The sequence below is a fragment of the Panthera uncia genome (genome assembly GCF_023721935.1).
Source record: "Panthera uncia isolate 11264 chromosome B3 unlocalized genomic scaffold, Puncia_PCG_1.0 HiC_scaffold_1, whole genome shotgun sequence".
NCBI classification, from domain to species: Eukaryota; Metazoa; Chordata; class Mammalia; order Carnivora; family Felidae; genus Panthera; species Panthera uncia.
The window spans coordinates 91,634,055-91,652,362 of NW_026057582.1; the positions used below are offsets into that span (position 1 = coordinate 91,634,055).

At 36.7% G+C, this 18,308-nt stretch overlaps 1 protein-coding gene and 1 pseudogene across 4 annotated transcripts in view; both read right to left on the reverse strand.

The window, feature by feature from the left end:
- The window catches only part of GABPB1 (GA binding protein transcription factor subunit beta 1), a 67,324-nt gene that overhangs the window by 31,265 nt on the left and 17,751 nt on the right, over positions 1-18,308 (reverse strand). The window lies entirely within an intron of this gene.
- Positions 9,755-17,640, reverse strand: LOC125908858 (40S ribosomal protein S15a-like; annotated as a pseudogene).

The window sequence follows — 18,308 nt, forward strand, 5'->3', positions numbered from 1 at the left end:
CACAGTGACTCCACTTGTATCACCAAAACTTAATATAAATGTGGTTTTATAATGAAATAAATCTTCACCCAAAATATACCCTTTTGAGTATGTCTACACAGGTAATATAAAATCAGTTTGAATTCATTCAGCATGCACACTTCCAGATGACTTAGACATCTGGATATAGGGATTTTTCTCATTTTTGGAAGCTGGGTTGTCTGCCTTTTTCTTAATGTTTGTAAGCATTCATAACATACATTCTGAATATGAGTTCTTTGTCAGATACAATATTATAAATATCTCCCTCCAGAACCTGATTTCTTGACTCTCCACCCCTTTCTTTGATATCACATATTATTTTCTATGGGTAGATAATGAAACCTCAATGTACTAAAAAATTAAAATAAAATAAAATAAAATAATAAAATAAAATAAAATAAAATAAAATAAAATACAGCAAAGGAAAGTTTGCCATAAAAATGAATGTAAGAAACATCAATGTTTTAATTACACAAAATTTTGGTCTGATTCAAAATGAAAAGGGAAAAAAAAAAAAAACACCATGAACCCAACATAACAACAATCAAAGGACATGACCATATATTTTCCAAAAGAGAAAACAAATAATTCATAAGCATAAAAAATGTTCAGTGTCATAACAGTCAAATAAATGTAAATAAAAGTAATTTCTGATGCAGTCAAGAATGAGTTGAGACTCTCACTTCCATATATAGTGACATAATGTTGATAGCAGTATAAAGGGATCAGATTTAAAATTTTTTTAATGTTTATTTATTTTTGAGAGACAGAGACAGAGCGCAAGAGGGGGAGGAGCAGAGAGAGAGGGAGACACACAATCCGAAGCAGGCTGCAGGCTCTGAGCTGTCAGCACAGAGCCCAATGTGGGGCTTGAACTCTTGAACTGCGAGATCATGACCTGAGCCGAAGTCAGACATTTAATTGACTGAGCCACCCAGGTGCCCCAGGATCAGCTTTTTTAGAATGTCAATTTGGCAATACATAAAGTTACCAAAATGTTCAAGTTTAATGACTTAATAAATGATCCTACTTCTGAGAAAAAATAATATACTGAAACAGATCTATCAATACACATATATACAAATAGATCTACATACATATTATTACATTTTTATCATGTGAACAAAGTAGGAAAATTGTGGAATCTGAGAATATGCAGTAGCTTAAAATATAGTTGGAAGTTACATAATAACATTAAAAAGTTATGCCACATTAAGTTAAAAGATACAAAACTAATTTTTGAATGTCAAAATATACACACAGAGAACAAAACACTGGAGAATATGTCAGTGATACGCTTACGGGAAATTTTGCTTTTATTTTACAAAGTTTCTATAATGTTACTATATTATCTTCCTAAATCAAAAGTGGGTTTTTTGTGATGCCTCAGTGACTCAGTCAGTTGAGCATCAGACTCTTGATTTTGGCTCAGGTCATGATCTCATGGGTTCATGAGATCCAGCCCAGCATCAGGCTCTGCACTGACAGCACAGAACCTGCCTGGGATTCTCTCTCTCTCTCCCTCCCTCCCTCTTTCCTCCTCCTCCTCTACTCACACATGCATGGTGTTCTCTCTCTCAAAATAAATAAACATTAAAAAAAATAAAAAGATTTCTTTAAGGGACAAATTACATTGTATGACTATCAACTAACTAAATGCGGACATTAAAGAAAGTTATATACTACTGACTTACTAAACAGGAAAAGTGGAAAAAATAAAAATGCTGGTATTGGGTACTTAAAGTAGTAAACTTACTGATCTGCTTACAAGAATTACAATGAAACAGTGATGCGTTTGAATGAATCAACTTCTCCCATAATTCATAATTCTGTAGTTGTCTTAGTTATTCAAAACATGACATATTTAAGGACTCAGGATACTTAAGTTATTGTAGTTTTAAGATCCCACGACTGGGGCACCTGGGTGGCTCAGTTGGTTAAGCCCCCGACTTCGGTTCAGGTCATGATCTCACAGTTCGTAAGTTCAAGCCTCACATCTGGCTCTGTGCTAACATCTCGGAGCCTGGAGCCTGCTTCAAATTCTGTGTCTCCCTTGCTCTGCTGCTCTCCCCCACTCGCATTCTCTCTCTCTTTCTCGCTCTCTTTCAGAAATAAATAAACGTTAAAAATTTTTTAATAAAATAAAATTCCATGAACAACATAGCCATATAGTAGATATATGTAGCTGGATACTCTAAAACCATTAGGTCTCAAAATGGTAGCAGCACTGCCACCTAGAGGGCCCTTTGGATATATGTGAAGGCATTTTGGGGACTGATGCAGGACACAGTAAGGTGAAAGCTCTACTACCATTTAATGGGCAAGTGTCAGGGATATTAGAAGTCTAGCAATGCAGGAAACAATTCAGTATGGCAAAGAATTGTCACATGTTCTGGGTGGCTTCCAAAGGCTCCAATGAATATACCTAAGACTAGAACTTAATATGTAAACAAAATGTATTTTTCCATAGTTGTTAATGTATCCCAAATTTCTCAGAAGCCAACCATACAATAAATCTGTTTTGTTCAGAACTTTACTAAGAATTGTTCACTATTTTGGAAAATCACATCACCCATGTCAATGCCACTTGGTTATCTGGAATCACCAATATAAAACACTATCAATCAGCTTTCACAGCTATCATTCATAGTGACTCTACAAATGACTCTATGGGGCAAGCATTTGACAACTTCTTGTCTCATCTAGAGTAGTCTGCCTGAGTATTTACATACTGAAATATACATTTTATTATAAATTGCTTTCCTTCCATTTCTTCATTATAATTAGGTATTATAATGACCTTTTGAAATTATGTAGATATGTAATATTAACCATAATTTTCACTTCAAGTTAGCAAAAGGCACAATACAAAACATTTTTTTATAGAAAGACAGCAATGGATCTAAATAAGATTGGAAAATCATTGGAAGAAAATACATAGGAGATCAAGTAAGACCAAACTCAAAGGCACTCTTAATTTTTTTGTAGACAATTAGTAAAACTTAAAACAATGACAATACCAAAATGTAGCAATTTCATTTCTGATTCTCACCTGAGGTGAAACACACACATCACAGAGTAATTCTAACCTTCAGAGGATCTCAAATACATTAAGACAACAAACTGACTGAGGGGCCATAGCTCCAGAGAGCCCCCTCAATTTACTTTGTTCATTATTTATCTATTAAATCCCCACAGATAGAGTGTTAAATTTACATAAAATCATTTAAGGACCTAGCAACAAATGTTGCTTTTTTGGTATGGCAAATAACTTTCCCCCAAGCAAATAAAGAAGCATAATTCAATTCAGTAAATTTTAATTAATGTTAAATATACTTTCTGAAAATACACTGTATGTATGGTACTGAATGCCATCCAGGTTAATACCCCTTTCCTCTCAAAAAGAAACGTAATCTAAAAACCCATTGCAATAAATTCCATCCTTAGTTTTTTTTACTACTTCTGAAAAAGTTGATCACAATCCAATACAAACCATTATTTTTTTTAACTTTAATAATATGAATTTTAATAAGATCTATAAAAGAACTTCAAAATGTCTACTAGTTACTTTTTGCTCAAAACTACATGCTGAGAGAGCCATCTAGTGGTAATAGGAATTACTAACTCCATTGTTAAAGCTTAAAGTCTATTTTGTTTTAAATTTCTGTAATTCATAGCTCATAGAGATATTTTGAGGATTAAAACATCTACTGGATGTGAAAACTCTATGAAACTGTAAAGTAATAGCTCCATGTGAACTGTTACTAGCATTAAAAAAGAATATGAAAGCACTTAGAAAATAAAATCCCATCACAATATACTTAATAATAAACCTTGACTGCCTAATTAAAAACTTCAGAGTAAATTTACAATATCACACCTATGCCCAATGAAAACAATTATAAATCCAATAAAATTTTTCTAAAGTTTTTCGTCCAAGCAATTTAGTACTGTGTATGAAAATGATCATACTCTTTGACCAAATAATCCCACTCATGAACCTAACACAAGGAAACTATCTGAAACATAAATATATTAATAATAATGTTATTTAAAATAGATAAAAACTGGAATGCCTTACTACAATCAATAGTTAAAGAAATTAAGATAGATCATAATGGAATATTGCAGGCGTTTATTTTTTTTACTTTTTATTATGGGAAATTTTGAGCAAATACAAGAATAGACACAACAGTATAATGAATAGCCATCAACTAGCTTCAATATTATCAATTTATGGCCAGCCTATTTCCCACGCACACATATTATTTTGGAGCAAATGTCAGACATCATACCATTTTATCTGTAATATTTCAGTATGTATGTCTAAAAAATAAAGACACCTCTTAACACAGTACTATAGTCATTTAAGACTATTACTTATAAATAATATGCAACAGTTAAAGCATGTAAAATGTGACTCTAAGTAAAATTAAGTAATTACAGTCATGTGTATAACTATATGTAGGAAAATATCCTTGGGCATGAGAATTTAGTTCCCTACATTCTCATAAGAAAATAATACTGATGATAAAAGTAGCACCTGGCATCTTGCTAAATCTTTATCTACATTGTCTCAGGTAACTAAATAGCCTTACCACAATAGTCATGGTCTCCATTTTGCAAAGGAGACAAACAAAAAGTTAAAGGATTTACCAAAGAGCACTAGTTTTAGTCTAAAGAGAAGACCCGTATTTCTTAACTCTTGCGTTCTAAATTAGAGAACACTGGGAATCTGCTGGGATATAAAAGAACATGCCCTTTAAGTCTTTCTCTGTGCAATTCCTTTGAAGAAAACTAATCATATGAACTCTGGTATATTTGGATTTTTCTCCCTTTCCCATTTTGTAGAGTGTTTTGGTTTTTTTTACTTTTTTTTTAACTTAAAAATAAAATGACACTTTCAAACATAAAACATCTAAAGAAAAATCATCTCCCACAGACCCTTATTTCAGAAAGCCACTAGAAGACGTAGTCCTCCAAGACCAGGAGTAAACCAGAAACAAGAATCAAGGAAATAAGGGATCTAACATAAATAGGGTGAAGAGGATCCTCAAGATTATGGTAAAGGAGACCCCAAGATGTGCTGGACCAGAGACCCGGAAAGTAAATCCAGACTGGAGCCAGAGGACAGAGGTTCCAGAAGAAGGTCTTCAAGGAAAAGATAAGCTAGTAAGACTGCCAGGAAAAGAATGAGATTTCCTGTGGGGAATTTGAGATGGGTTAATGATGGCTACAAGAAAAGTAAGGCAAAAGAAAAAACTACACAATTTGTTTTTCAGAGGGAAGAAAACAAAAACCTATAGAAGAAAGAAAATGTAATCCTAATATGGCATGGGTTAGTTAAAAATGGTAGTTCCAGGATTATAATAACCATTGAACACTAATCCAGGAAAATTTTTGGTGCACTTCTATTAAGAAGAAGAAGAGTGAGGAAAAATATGCTTAGAGGTGATTTGGTTTAAGATAGCCAAAGCTTCATCTTCATAAGTAGGAAGTCAAAGATACCTAAAACAGAAAAATCAATTAATAGCATAAGCTTGTTATTTAGAAATATGGAGGGAAATACTAGGGGGAAAAAGCGAAAAGAAAGAATGGATACCTCTGGGAAGGAGGGTTCTGGGGTGAGAAGGAATAACACAAGGGACTCAGGGTTATTGTTTTCTGTTTGTGTGTGGTTTTTTGTTTTCACTATAAAACCTTGTATTTTTTACTTTTTCAACTATGTACATGTATACTTTCATAAAAATTGTAATAAATACATTTTCACTGTATATTAAAAATGTAACATTCAAATTCAAAGTCATCCCCACACTTCCCTGTGGTCTTATTCCCCAAAAGTTACAACAATTTAAATGTTTAGTGTGTAGCCTTCCAGATCTTTTCTATGCCTACAGAAACACACATAGGCACAAGACTTCTTTTTAAACAAACAAAAAACATAAAAAGGGATCATACTACATGGTTTTGCAACTTGCTTCTTTCCACTTAACAGGGATCCTCTTGTTTTATCAGTGACATCTAAGTGCACACAGATAAAAACATTCTTTTTACTGGCTGCACAGTTTTATGAAGGGTGGTAGGCTGAATAATGCTCCCCACAAAGATGTCTAGATCTTAATTCCCAGAATCTGTGAATGTTAGCTGTTAGCTTACATGGCAAAAAGGACTTTCCGGGTACGATTAAATTAAAGATCTTGATATAGGAAGATCCTGGATTATCTAGATGGGCCTAATGCAATCAGAAGAGTCCTTATACGAGGAAGGTTGGAGGGTCAGGATCAAAGAGAAGGTTGCAGAGAAGAGAGAGAAGAGAGACAGAGATTTGAGGCTGCTATAGGTGCTAGCCTTGAAGATGGTGGGAGGGGGGTGCTGCACCAGCCAAGAAATGCAGGCAGTCTTTAAAAACTAGAAAAGGAAAGAAAACAGATTCTCCCCTGGAGCCTCCAGAAGGAACACAACCCTGCTAAAATCTTAATTCTGAGTCTTCAGACCTCCATAACTGTAAAATAATAAATTTGTGTCGTTTTAAGGCACTAAGTTTATGGTAATTTGTTACAGGAAATAGGAAACTATTACACTACAGAAATAAGAAACAAATATATGGAATATGAATACATTAATTATTCAATCCATTTTCATTTTTCATCTTTACAAATAGTGCTGTAACAAACCCATACACTTGGGTTAGCACTTTTATGAAAACTATTCTAGAAAGCATAATTTTGCCAGGACCGCGTGGGTGGCTCAGTTGGTTGAGTGTCCAACTCTTGGTTTCAGCTCAGGTCAAGATCTCACAGTTATAGGATTGGGCCCCACATCAGGCACCTTGCTGAGTGCAGAGCATGGAGCCTGCTTGGGATTCTCGCTCTTTCTCTTTCTCTCCCTCTGCCCCTCTCCCCCACTCATGCTCTCTCTCTCTCTCTCTAAAATAAAAAAATAATCTTTAAAAAATGTTTTACAAAAGAAGTATAATTGCTACATTTTTAACATCACATTAAAAAAATTATTGTAGGGTCGCCTGGGTGGCTCAGTCAGTTAAGCGTCCGACTTCGGCTCAGGTCATGATCTCACACTCCGTGAGTTCGAGCCCCGTGTCGGGCTCTGTGCTGACAGCTCAGAGCCTGGAGCCTGCTTCAGATTCTGTGTCTCCCTCTCTCTCTGCCCCTCCCCTGTTCATGCTCTGTCCCTCTCTGTCTCAAAAATAAATAAACATTCAAAAAAAAAATTTTTTTTTAATTATTGTAATCTTTATTTTTGAGAGAGAGACAGACAGACAGAGAGACAGAGCATGAGTGGGGAAGGGGCAGAGAGAAAGGGAGACACAGAACCCAAAGCAGGCTCCAGGCCCCAAGCTGTTAGCACAGAGCCCCACGCAGGGCTCAAACTCACGAAATGTGAGATCATGACCTGAGCTGGAATCGGATGCGTAACCAACTGAGCCACCCATGTGCCCCTACATTCACATTTTAATTGTGATAGACACTACCAAATTATCACCAAAAGATTATGCCAATTTACACTCCCACTATCAGTATAAAATAATGACTGCTGCTCCACAAGGTTCCCAATCCCCAAAGCCAGAACTTTGATTCCAGATCTAGATTTTCCCAAAGTTAAAGCCAAGGATCCAGTGAACTCATACTCACAAAGCTGATGAAAAACTTCCTTCCAGAATAACTTTTCTTGAGAAAATATGGCCTGAGGAAATCCCACTACCACACAGGGATAACATTACACACAAAGGCTTTAACATCTTTAAAGCCTTCTATTAAAAGGGCATTCTTTGCTTCCAACTGGGAATCAGAAGGAAAGGGGATTCTCATACCATTTTTTCACCCACTTTACCAGTGAAAGCCTGTTTAAAAACCATGTATGTTTACATTAAGTTTCATAGAGGGAACATTTCTTCTCTGGTGCCTACCTATCCTGTCCAAATCATGAGCCCTCATCAGACACGCCATTTATTAAATGATGATAATTCCTAACATGTATATAATACTACATATACACATATAGTGGGTGTAACATAGTAAAGTATAACACAGCCATCCATGTATGTGTATGTACATATAGAGAGAGAAAACAACAAGACAGATTGTGCCAGACACAGTCTAAGAATTTACACATACTAACTCATATAATTTCACAATACCTTCAAGTCAGAATTATCATCATCATCATTGTATTGCTGAGAAAAATGAGTCATAGAAAGTTACATGCCCAAGGTCATACTGCTAGTGGAGAATAACCAAGGCTGAATGGCTCCAGAGTCCACATTCACAACACAGGCAATACACATACTATGCAATATACCATCATCTGAGTCCTTCTAGTGACCACAGGCTAGATGTCCCCACTGAATGCATGCACTACCAATGCTACTCCCTGGCCTAAATACTAACCACTTCCTTTATACACTTAACTTCATTTCACATAAAATACAAGAGGTGGTACAATAAAAGTTGGCATCAAATTAGACTCTGACTTGCACTGGTCACCAAATGATTCATTTTTATGTGTCTCACTTAAATTATAAAATGCTTAGAGGCAAGGATGGTAGCTTATGTGTCTTTCAACTGGATCCCTTTTCTCTTCCCCTTAAATATTGGCAGTTTCTCAGTGTGTCACTTTTCAGCCCTCTTTTTCATTCTCTACATTCTCTCCTCTAGAAAGTTTATCTTTCTTAGCCAAGATTACCTGATGACTTCCAAATCTATCTTCAGTCCTAGACTCTGTCCAAGCACTAGACTCAAATGTTCAACTGGACAGATGCCTCCACCTATAGATTCGAAGGTACTTTAAAAATCAAGCTGGGGTGCCCGGGTGGCTCAGTCAGTTAAGTATCTGACTTTGGCCCTGGTCACGATCTTGTGGTTCACAGGTTTGAGCCCCATGTTGGGCTCTGTGCTGACAGCTCAGAGCCTGGAGCCTGCTTCATGGATTCTCCCTCTCTCCCTGCCCCTCCCCCGTTCATTCTCTCTCTCCCCCTCTCTCTCTCAAAAGTAAATAAAACATTAAAAAAAAATTTAAAAAAAAAAGTCAATCTGTCCAAGTAGTGGCTTGTTTTGTAGATCAGAAACTTTGGAATCGTCCTTGACCCCTTTCTTCTACCCATTTCAATTCCAATCAATCATTAAGACCTGCCACTTTTACCTCCTAAATGTCTCTTAAATTCTTCTACCTCTTTCCAATGCTAGAAAGTAGGCCTTCAATAAATATATGTTGACAGTCTTGTCTCTCTGCCTCAATCTTTGCTCATCTCCATCCTTTCTCTCCTAGGACACCTCTAAATTAGTGTCTATGCCTCAGTCTTGTCTTCCTCTAATTTATTCTCCATTCTAATACCAAACTTCTTAGTCATCCTTAAATGAAATCACGTTCTTCCTCAGTTAACTCAGTTAAAGTCAAACTCTCTGGGGCACCTAGGTGGCTCAGTCGGTTAAGCATTGGACTCGGTTTTGGCTCCGGTCATGATCTCATGATTCGTGAGATCGAGGTCCACATTGGGCTCTGTGCCGACAGCTCAAAGCCTGCTTGAGATTCTCTCTGCACCTCCCCAGTTTGTGTGTGCGCAAGAGTGCTCTCTCAACAACAACAACAACAACAAAATGTCAAACTCTGCCATAAGAGTCCAGGCCTTTCACATTTGGGATCTGTTGCCACCATCCCATATACACTACTCACTACCTCTCACACTGAATTCTGTATTACAGGAAAAATGTTGTACTTGGTTCTTTTTCTCACTCAAATATTCCCTCTGCCAGGAAGAATCTTCTCTTCTCCACACCCACTATTGCCATATTTATTCCTACCTGTCTTTCAGAGTTCAGCTTATCTCCTCAGAGAAGCCATTCCTGATGCCCCAAAATTAACTGAAGTGTCCTTCCTTGTTTTCTCCTAGCATATGAAGTTTCTATCATAGCATTTATCAGACCACACTAAATGTGCCTGTTTACTTGGCTACAAGTTGTCACTGTGCCTAAAGTATGGTAAATGCTCAAAAACATTCATTGAATAAACATTTAGCACACAGTAGAAACTCCAGAAATACCTCAGATAACCAAGAGTCATAACGTTTGACTTTAAAAATGCAAACAAGGCTGACAGTGTCACAAATTCTAAGAAATACCACAATCAATAAAATGCTTGCTGAATTCCTGTCAGCCTTGTAACTAAAATCCTTACAAATGAATGAGATTAGAACTCGCCTGAATATTCTTTTTATTGGCAGCAACTCAAATTGACAGATTTGTTTCAAAACAGTCCAAGGTCAGTTCTAGGTTTTCTGAGGCAAAAGGGAAAAGTGTGAATATAATCAGTAAATCTGGATAATGGCTTTGTCTGGGACCCTCAAAATCACTCTTGGACAGGAAGATTTGGACAGGAAGCCAGAACTTATCTAATAACCAGCAACAGGTCTATGAAGCAAGATCAGCTCATGGCCACCCTCAATGACCGTGGGTCAAATCAGCACCCAACTGAGTTCAAACGTTTCAACTGAGTATGTTCTAGAACTGAGCTGTCCAATACAGTAGCCACTAGCCATAATTATAGTGGGCACTGAAATGTAGCTACTCCAAATGGAACTGTGCTATAAGTATAACACAACAGATTCTGAAGACTTAGTACCAAAAAAGAATGCAAAATATCTCATTAATAACATATCAATTACATGTTAAAATGGTAATATTTTGGATATATGGGATTAAATGTAATATATTATTCAAATTAATTTCATTTTTTTTATTGTGGCTGCTCTAAAATTTTAAATATGCTCCTCACATTATATTTCTGTTGGACAAAGCTATTCTAGAACCATTAATCAAAACTTCTTGAAGGCACCAACTTTACAATTTACAAAAAGTTGCAACATTTTAAAACAAGATATAGGACATTCTCTTAGCAAAAACTACATCTGATTAATTACCTCTGTTATAACACTGGATAAACTTTCCCCTTAAAAACTACAGGAAGATATCCTCTGTCCTAGGAAGACTTCACAAACTGACTTGGGGATGAAGCTACCCACAAATTCTACCCATATTACTACATAAATTCTTCCATCTTTGCAACCCACTGCCCCTTTACCCCATTCAACTACTAGTCTCTTTTAAATCAATATCTTTATCCCAGGAAAAGACTGAGGCTTAAAAAGAGTGCAAGCAGAGGATGAAGAAAAGGCTAGAACTCTACTAGAACTAGGTCAGTAGATGGTTTTGAGTTAATAGGGAAGCATAACTTACCTGTTTTACTATAAAGTGAAGCCAACAAACTACTGGGTATTAGAAGTCACAACAGTGAATCATCAATATCCTACCTGACAATAAAAGCACATATACTTCAATCCTTTCTCTCCAAGATTTCTAATATTCATCCCTTCCTCTCTACTACCTCCAGTCTTACACACTCACTGCCTCATACCTTAAACATCACAATACCCTCTTAGCTGACCTAATCCTAATTTCTCATCCTGCTAAAATACAGTTCGTCCCACTAAAATACAATTTCGTTCAACTCAAACATTTCTATATGAGTCTCTACATGGTACCTACCCTCAAAGAATTCATCATCTAATAGGGAAGACATACATTTCATAATTCTCTTGTCTAAAAACCTCATCAGTACAACCATTTGAAGAACAAATTATCAGTATTTAGCAGAGTTGAAGGTACGTCTACCCTGATCCAGAATTCCACTACTAGAAAGTTGCCGTATCTCCTTAACATGTACACAAGGAAAGGAAGCATGTATAGGAACGTTTACAGAAACATTATTTGTAATTGAAGAAAAAGAAACTACAAACAACTTAAGTGTCCATAAACAGAAAAATATTTTTAAGTTTTTATTATGAAATCTTTTAAATATAGAAAAGTGTATATGTATGCATATAAATGAATATATGTGTGTATATACACAAACACACACACCCATATGCCCATCACCCACATTCTAAATTAAAAGTTGGCCATCTTGCTTCATCCTACTCCTTTCTAAAAAAAATGTACTTTACAGCTGGCACATACTGCATTTGGTTGTTATATCTCTAGATTAATTATATGCTCGGACAGTTTCCTCCTCCCCGCCCCACCCCCCCCACCCTTGTTTTCCTCTCCTATGACATTAAATGGCCAGTTCATCTATATCTCACATTCTGTATTTTTCTCATTGCTTCATCTAAGGTGGTGTTTAATTTCTTTCATCTCCCATATTACTTATAAACTGAAAGTCTGAAAAGTCCGACTAAATTCAGATTTTAAATGTTCTACAAAATTACCTCAGGTGTGCCTGGGTGGTTTAGCCGGTCAAGCATCCAATTCTTGATTTCAGCTGAGTTCATGATCTCATGATTAGTGGGATCGAGCCCCATGTCAGGCTCTGTGCAGACAGTGCAGAATGTGCTTGAGATTCTCTCTCTCTCTCTCTCTCTCTCTCTCTCTCTCTCTCTCCCTCTCTCTCCCTCTCTGCCCTCCACTGCTCTCTCTCTCAAAATAAATAAATAAACATTAAAAAAAATACTTCAGTTGATGCAGTCTATTTGATATTGAATCACATCAGGATGCACATATTTTTGGCTCATTGTTAGTGATGCCAAGATTAATAACAAAGCTGGTAATAAGCCTGATCCTTCCACTGTAAAGTTTTATTGTTTTGAGACCAACTAGTATTCTGTGGAGTGTTACTTTGGCACCATGCAAATTTCTACCAAAAAAGACAATTCAATTGTTAAATTACCAATCTTCAGAGTAAAGAATAGGTAATAGCCATCTCCATTTGTTTTTTTTATTATATATTGTTTCAAATTATTCTCCTTATTCTTTTTTATGTTCAAATTGTCTCAATTTTGGCCAAAAAGAGCCTCTTCAGGTAGGCTTTTCTTGTGTCTTTGAAAGGTTTCTTGCTTCTGGCACAAATTGTCCTAGGTTCACTATGTACGTTCCCTGCCTCAGTCCTGGAACCAGTCATTTCTTCAATAAAGTATTTAAAGAACAAAACTGAGGTAATACAAGTACTTATTATCTACGAAAGTGATGCACTTTCAAGATCCTTTCAGAGGACACATCTAAGAAAGAAATATACATATGGATGGAATTAAGAAATATGGATATTTTGGGGTGCCTGGGTGGCTCAGTCAGTTAAATGTCTGACCGGCTCAGGTCATGATCTCATGGTTGGTGAGTTCGAGCCCCATGTCAGACTCTGTGCTGACAACTCACAGCCTGGATCCTCCTTCAGATTCTGTGTCTCCCTCTCTCTCTGCCCCTCCTCCATTCATGCTCTATCTCTCTATGTCTCTCAAAAATGAATAAACATTTTAAAAAATTTAAAAATAAAGAAATATACATATTTTAAATCCTGAATTCATACTGACATTTATAATTCAAGTTCAACATTATAAACATCCTTTTTTGCCTAGCTCCTTTGATTTTGTATTTCTACTGACTTCTAACATATAAGCATACAATCTTATTTATTGGCTTTAACCTAAACATGTATCCAATGGTATCAGAATAAAAACATCAACATTACAACTAGCAATAAAATGAATGAGGTTTAAGATTTCTCTGCAGTTCTTTTTGTCCTTAGCATATATGCCATTTGATATAGAGCTCAAAAGTCACTTGAGAGTGTGTTTTTCTCCATGTATTTAAAGAACTATTTTGATATACATTAGGTTCATTTTTTTAAGTTTGTGCCCAATTTTAGAGATTGTTTTTATTTTCATTTAATTGTAAATTTTGAATGTGTAAAATATTTACATAATTCAAAAGTCAAAACTAAACAGGAATCTCACTTCCATTCCTATTTCCTTCACATCATTCCCTCTCCCTCCCTCTTCCCCACCCCAAGGTAACCATTTTATTAATTTCTGGTTTGGCTTTTCAGTTTTTCTTTTTGAAACATAAACAAATTAGTATATATATTCTTACTCGCACACACACACTTCATATACCAAGAGAGTATACTACATACACTGTTCTGCACTTAGCTTTTTTTTTCCACTTAATATATTTCCCAGAAAATTCTCCAGACATTTACCTCATTCTATTTTACACCTGCATAATACTATGTGAAAATACCACAGTTTATTTTTAATTAAAAAAAAAAAAAAACACTAGTCATCTTTTACTCTCTAGCAAGTAAAAGACCACCTTATTATTAGTTCAAGGCCCTCTATCACCTGCTGTAACCTCACACCTTCACCTTGTCCACTTTTCTCAATTCCCACCTCATAAAGGACCCTGATAGCCATCAGATTCTAAACAATTCTTATTCGATACGTGTCCACCTTACTCCATACCCAATGCCTTCCCTCATGCTATTTGCCCATTTTAGATAGCTACCTTCCTTCTCTCCAAATCTTCCAAAGCCCATTTCAAAAATTTCTCTTCTCCAATAAACTTTCTTTTAAAATTTTTTTAATGTTCATTTATTCTTGAGAGAAAGTGGGAGAATGAGCCGGGAAGGGACAGAGAGAGAGGGAGACACAGAATCTGAAGCAGGCTCCAGGCTCCGAACTGTCAGCACAGAGCCCAATGTGGGGCTCAACTCAAAACTGCGAGATCATGACCTGAGCCAAAGTCGAAGTCAGATGCTCAACCAACTGAGCTACCCAAGCATCCCTCCAATAAACCTTCCTTAAATGAGCTAATTCCTCAATAATCCTTCCCTTTAAATTTTCTCAGGTATTTATAGCATTCTCTATGTTTTCCCTTCACTCATTAAACAAATGTTTACTAAGCATATATGTGCCAACAGAAAGGTAAACAAAAACAAGTCCCTACCCTCATGGAGCTTGTGTTCCTGGGGAAGAGGCTAGCAATTAATCAATCAGTAACAGTGGTACTATGAAGAAAATGTAAGGCAGAATAAGAAAAGAGAAAATACTGGATTAGAGATGGGAAATCACCATCTTAGACAAAGTCTAAGGAAAGGCCTCTTCGAGGAGAGGACATTTGAGTAGAAATGTGAATTAAGGGAGGAAGCAAAGCAAGGAAGGATTCCAGAGAAAAGCATCATAAAGGACAGGTCACTCTTGGCTCAGCATCAAAACATCTTCTTATGTCCAAGGAATTCCCTTCTGATGAGTCCTGAAAGAAGCCAGAAACTTCTACCTACTAGTGAAGCTAAATATTTGCTTTTCCAGCTTTCCACGCAGCTAGGATGCAGTTACATGACCTCCACTCCAATAAAGAAGCGTCCAGGATGGACTATAACTTAGGAAATAAATGCATAAAAAAGCAGCAAGTATATAGAATCCATTATGGCAAGAATGGAAGCAGATTCCATTGACAGTGGTGGTTTCTTCCGGTGACAAATTCCTTTTCTGCTCAATTAACCAGAGGTGGTTTCTGGTTTTTAGAACTAAGCTGCTTTTTTTTAAGAACTAAGAATTCTGACTGCTCCTGGTGATCCAGGGAGATGGCACAGCAAGTTTAAGGGCCCTAAGCTTGAGTGAAAAATGATAGCAGGATATGCAGTCACAGAGACAGAAATGGACCACATCATGTAGGGTGTTATAGGCACTACTAAGTACGGACTTCACTGAATTTACCAGGAAGTTGTTGGAATGTTTTCAAGAGGAGAGTGTTATGATATGATTTATATGCATGCGTATGTATGTATATATATATGGTCCATTGAGGCATTTTATTTGCACATATGTATTATATCCCTAGAAAAAAATCCCAGGATATTCCCTCCGGTGTGTTTCGTCTTCCTTTTTCATGGTCCATGATGCCAGCTGAGGTTAGTACAACGAAAGCAAATTGGCTAGACAGGAGATTATTCTGCCATTTTTCTACATCTTTGAGTTACCCATCAAATCTGGGGCTGATCACTCCACAGTTTAACCTGCCCATGAAGTTCCCAACAATTTTCCCAGCTCTGTGATCATCAATGATTTCAAAATCGCCAGCATAACCATGCCTCATCATCACAGCTATGACTTTGGAGCATGGCCTGATAAGAACCTGGTGTTTGCCTCTCTTTTTGGCATTGTTAATACTCTTGAGAGAATCTGCCAAGACATTTATGTGCATCATTACGGTGGCACAGAAAGATGGCAGAAAAGAGCTGATTTATATTTTTTAAAAACTACTCCTGTTATTATATGGGTAGTACATAGAGGGAGGCAAGAATTGAGGCGGGAATACTACGTAGGAAATTATTGGAGGCAACAGCTGATGATGCCTTAGGCTAGGAAGATACCTGTGCAATTATTTACTTTTTACCTTTAACTATTATATACCTAGGTTTAAATCTAGCATCTAATTTTGTGCTCTCTCCATTTGTTACCTGTTCAGTTTCTTTGTCTTCTTTTGGACTGATTCTTTTTTAACATTTTATCTATTTCTTCTACTGATTTGGAAGTTACAGCCTCTATTTTTGTTCTTGCAGTGGTTCCCTAAGAATTATACCATGCATTAAAAGTCTAGAGTTAACCAAAATCTTGCTTTAAAAGACCTAAGCAGGGGCACCTAAACGGCTCAGTCGGTTAAGAGTCTGACTCTTGACTTCAGCTCAGATCATGCGGTTCCTGCACTTGAGCCCGACATCAGGCTCTCTGCTGTATGCTAGGAGCCTGCTTCTAATCCTCTGTCCCGCTTGCACTCTCTCAGTAATAAAACATTAAAGGGGCGCCTGGGTGGCTCAGTCAGTTGGGCGTCCAACTTCGGCTCAGGTCATGATCTTGCAGTCCATGAGTTCGAGCCCTGCATCGGGCTCTGTGCTGACAGCATAGAACCTGGAGCCTGCTGCTGAGTCTGTGACTTCCTCTCTCTCTCTGCCCCTCCCCCGCTCAAGATCTATCTCAAAAATAAATGTTAAAAAAAAATTTTTTTAAAGAAATAAACATTAAAAAAATAAATAAAGACCTAAGCAAGCATCAGTCAATGGCAATGTGTGGACCCTGTTTGGATTACAATTTGAAGAAACTAAATGTAAATTTTTAAAATCTTTTTTTTATGGAGCAGTAAAAATACTCAGTATAGTACCATGATGATGAACACATGTCATTATACATTTGCCCAAATGCATAGAACATACAACATTAGTATGAATCATAATGTAAACTATGGACTTTGGGTGACAATGATGTGTCAGTGTAGGTTCATCAATTGTAACAAATGTACCACTCTGGTGGGGATACTGATAATGGGGGAGGTTATGCAATATATGGGGGCAGATGGTGTATGGAAAATACTTTCCCCTCAAGTTTGCTGTGAACCTAAAACTGACCTAAAAAAATTATTATGACCGAAAAAATTAAGTTGGTAAAAAAAAAAAAAAAATCATTTTGGATAAAGAAATACCTGAGAAAGTTTCCAGTTGTTAGATGTTCAGTACTCCCCTTTTTTGTTCCATAAGATATTTCAATAAATGTGAATGTTGCATTAAAAAAACAAAACCAGGGGCGCCTGGGTGGCTCAGTCGGTTGAGCGCCAACTTCGGCTCAGGTCACGATCTCGCCGTCCGTGAGTTCGAGCCCCGCATCGGGCCCCTGTGCTGACGGCTCGGAGCCCAGAGCCTGTTTCGGATTCTGTGTCTCCCTCTCTCTGACCCTCCCCCATTCATGCCCTGTCTCTCTCTGTCTCCAAAATAAATAAACGTTAAAAAAATAAATAAATAAATAAATAATAAAAAAACAAAACCATCAGCAGTTGTGGGGAGCCTGGGAGGCTTAGTTGGCTAAATGTCTGACTCTTGATTTAGCTCAGGTCATAATCATTGGGATCTGCACTGGGTGTGGAGCCTGCTTGAGATTCATACTCTCTCTCTTTCTCTCTCTCTCTCCCTCCCTCCTTCTACCCTCCCCCAACTCAAGCTCACTCTCTCTAAAAAAGAAAAGAAAAAACATCATTTTGGAGATGGAGGAAATGTTAACACTGCCTAAATACGTAATGATATTAAGGAATTATGTTTATATTTTTCTGGATAATTGTATTATAGCTTAAGTTTATATATTTTTAGAGATAAAAACAATATATTTATAGATTAAATAATGTGATACTTGGGATCACTTTTAAAATAATGAGGGAGACAACCGGGTGGCTCAGTCAGGTAAGCGTCCAATTCTTGGTTTTTGCTCAGGGCATGGTCTCATTGTTTGTGGGTTCAAGCCCCACATTGGGCTCCACACTGATGGTGAGGAGCCTGCTTGGGATTTCCTCTCTCTCTCTCCCCCCACCCACTAGTAAGCTTGCTCTCTCAAAATAAAATAAAAAAATAAAATAAAATAAAATAAAATAAAATAAAATAAAATAAAATAAAATAAAATAAAATAA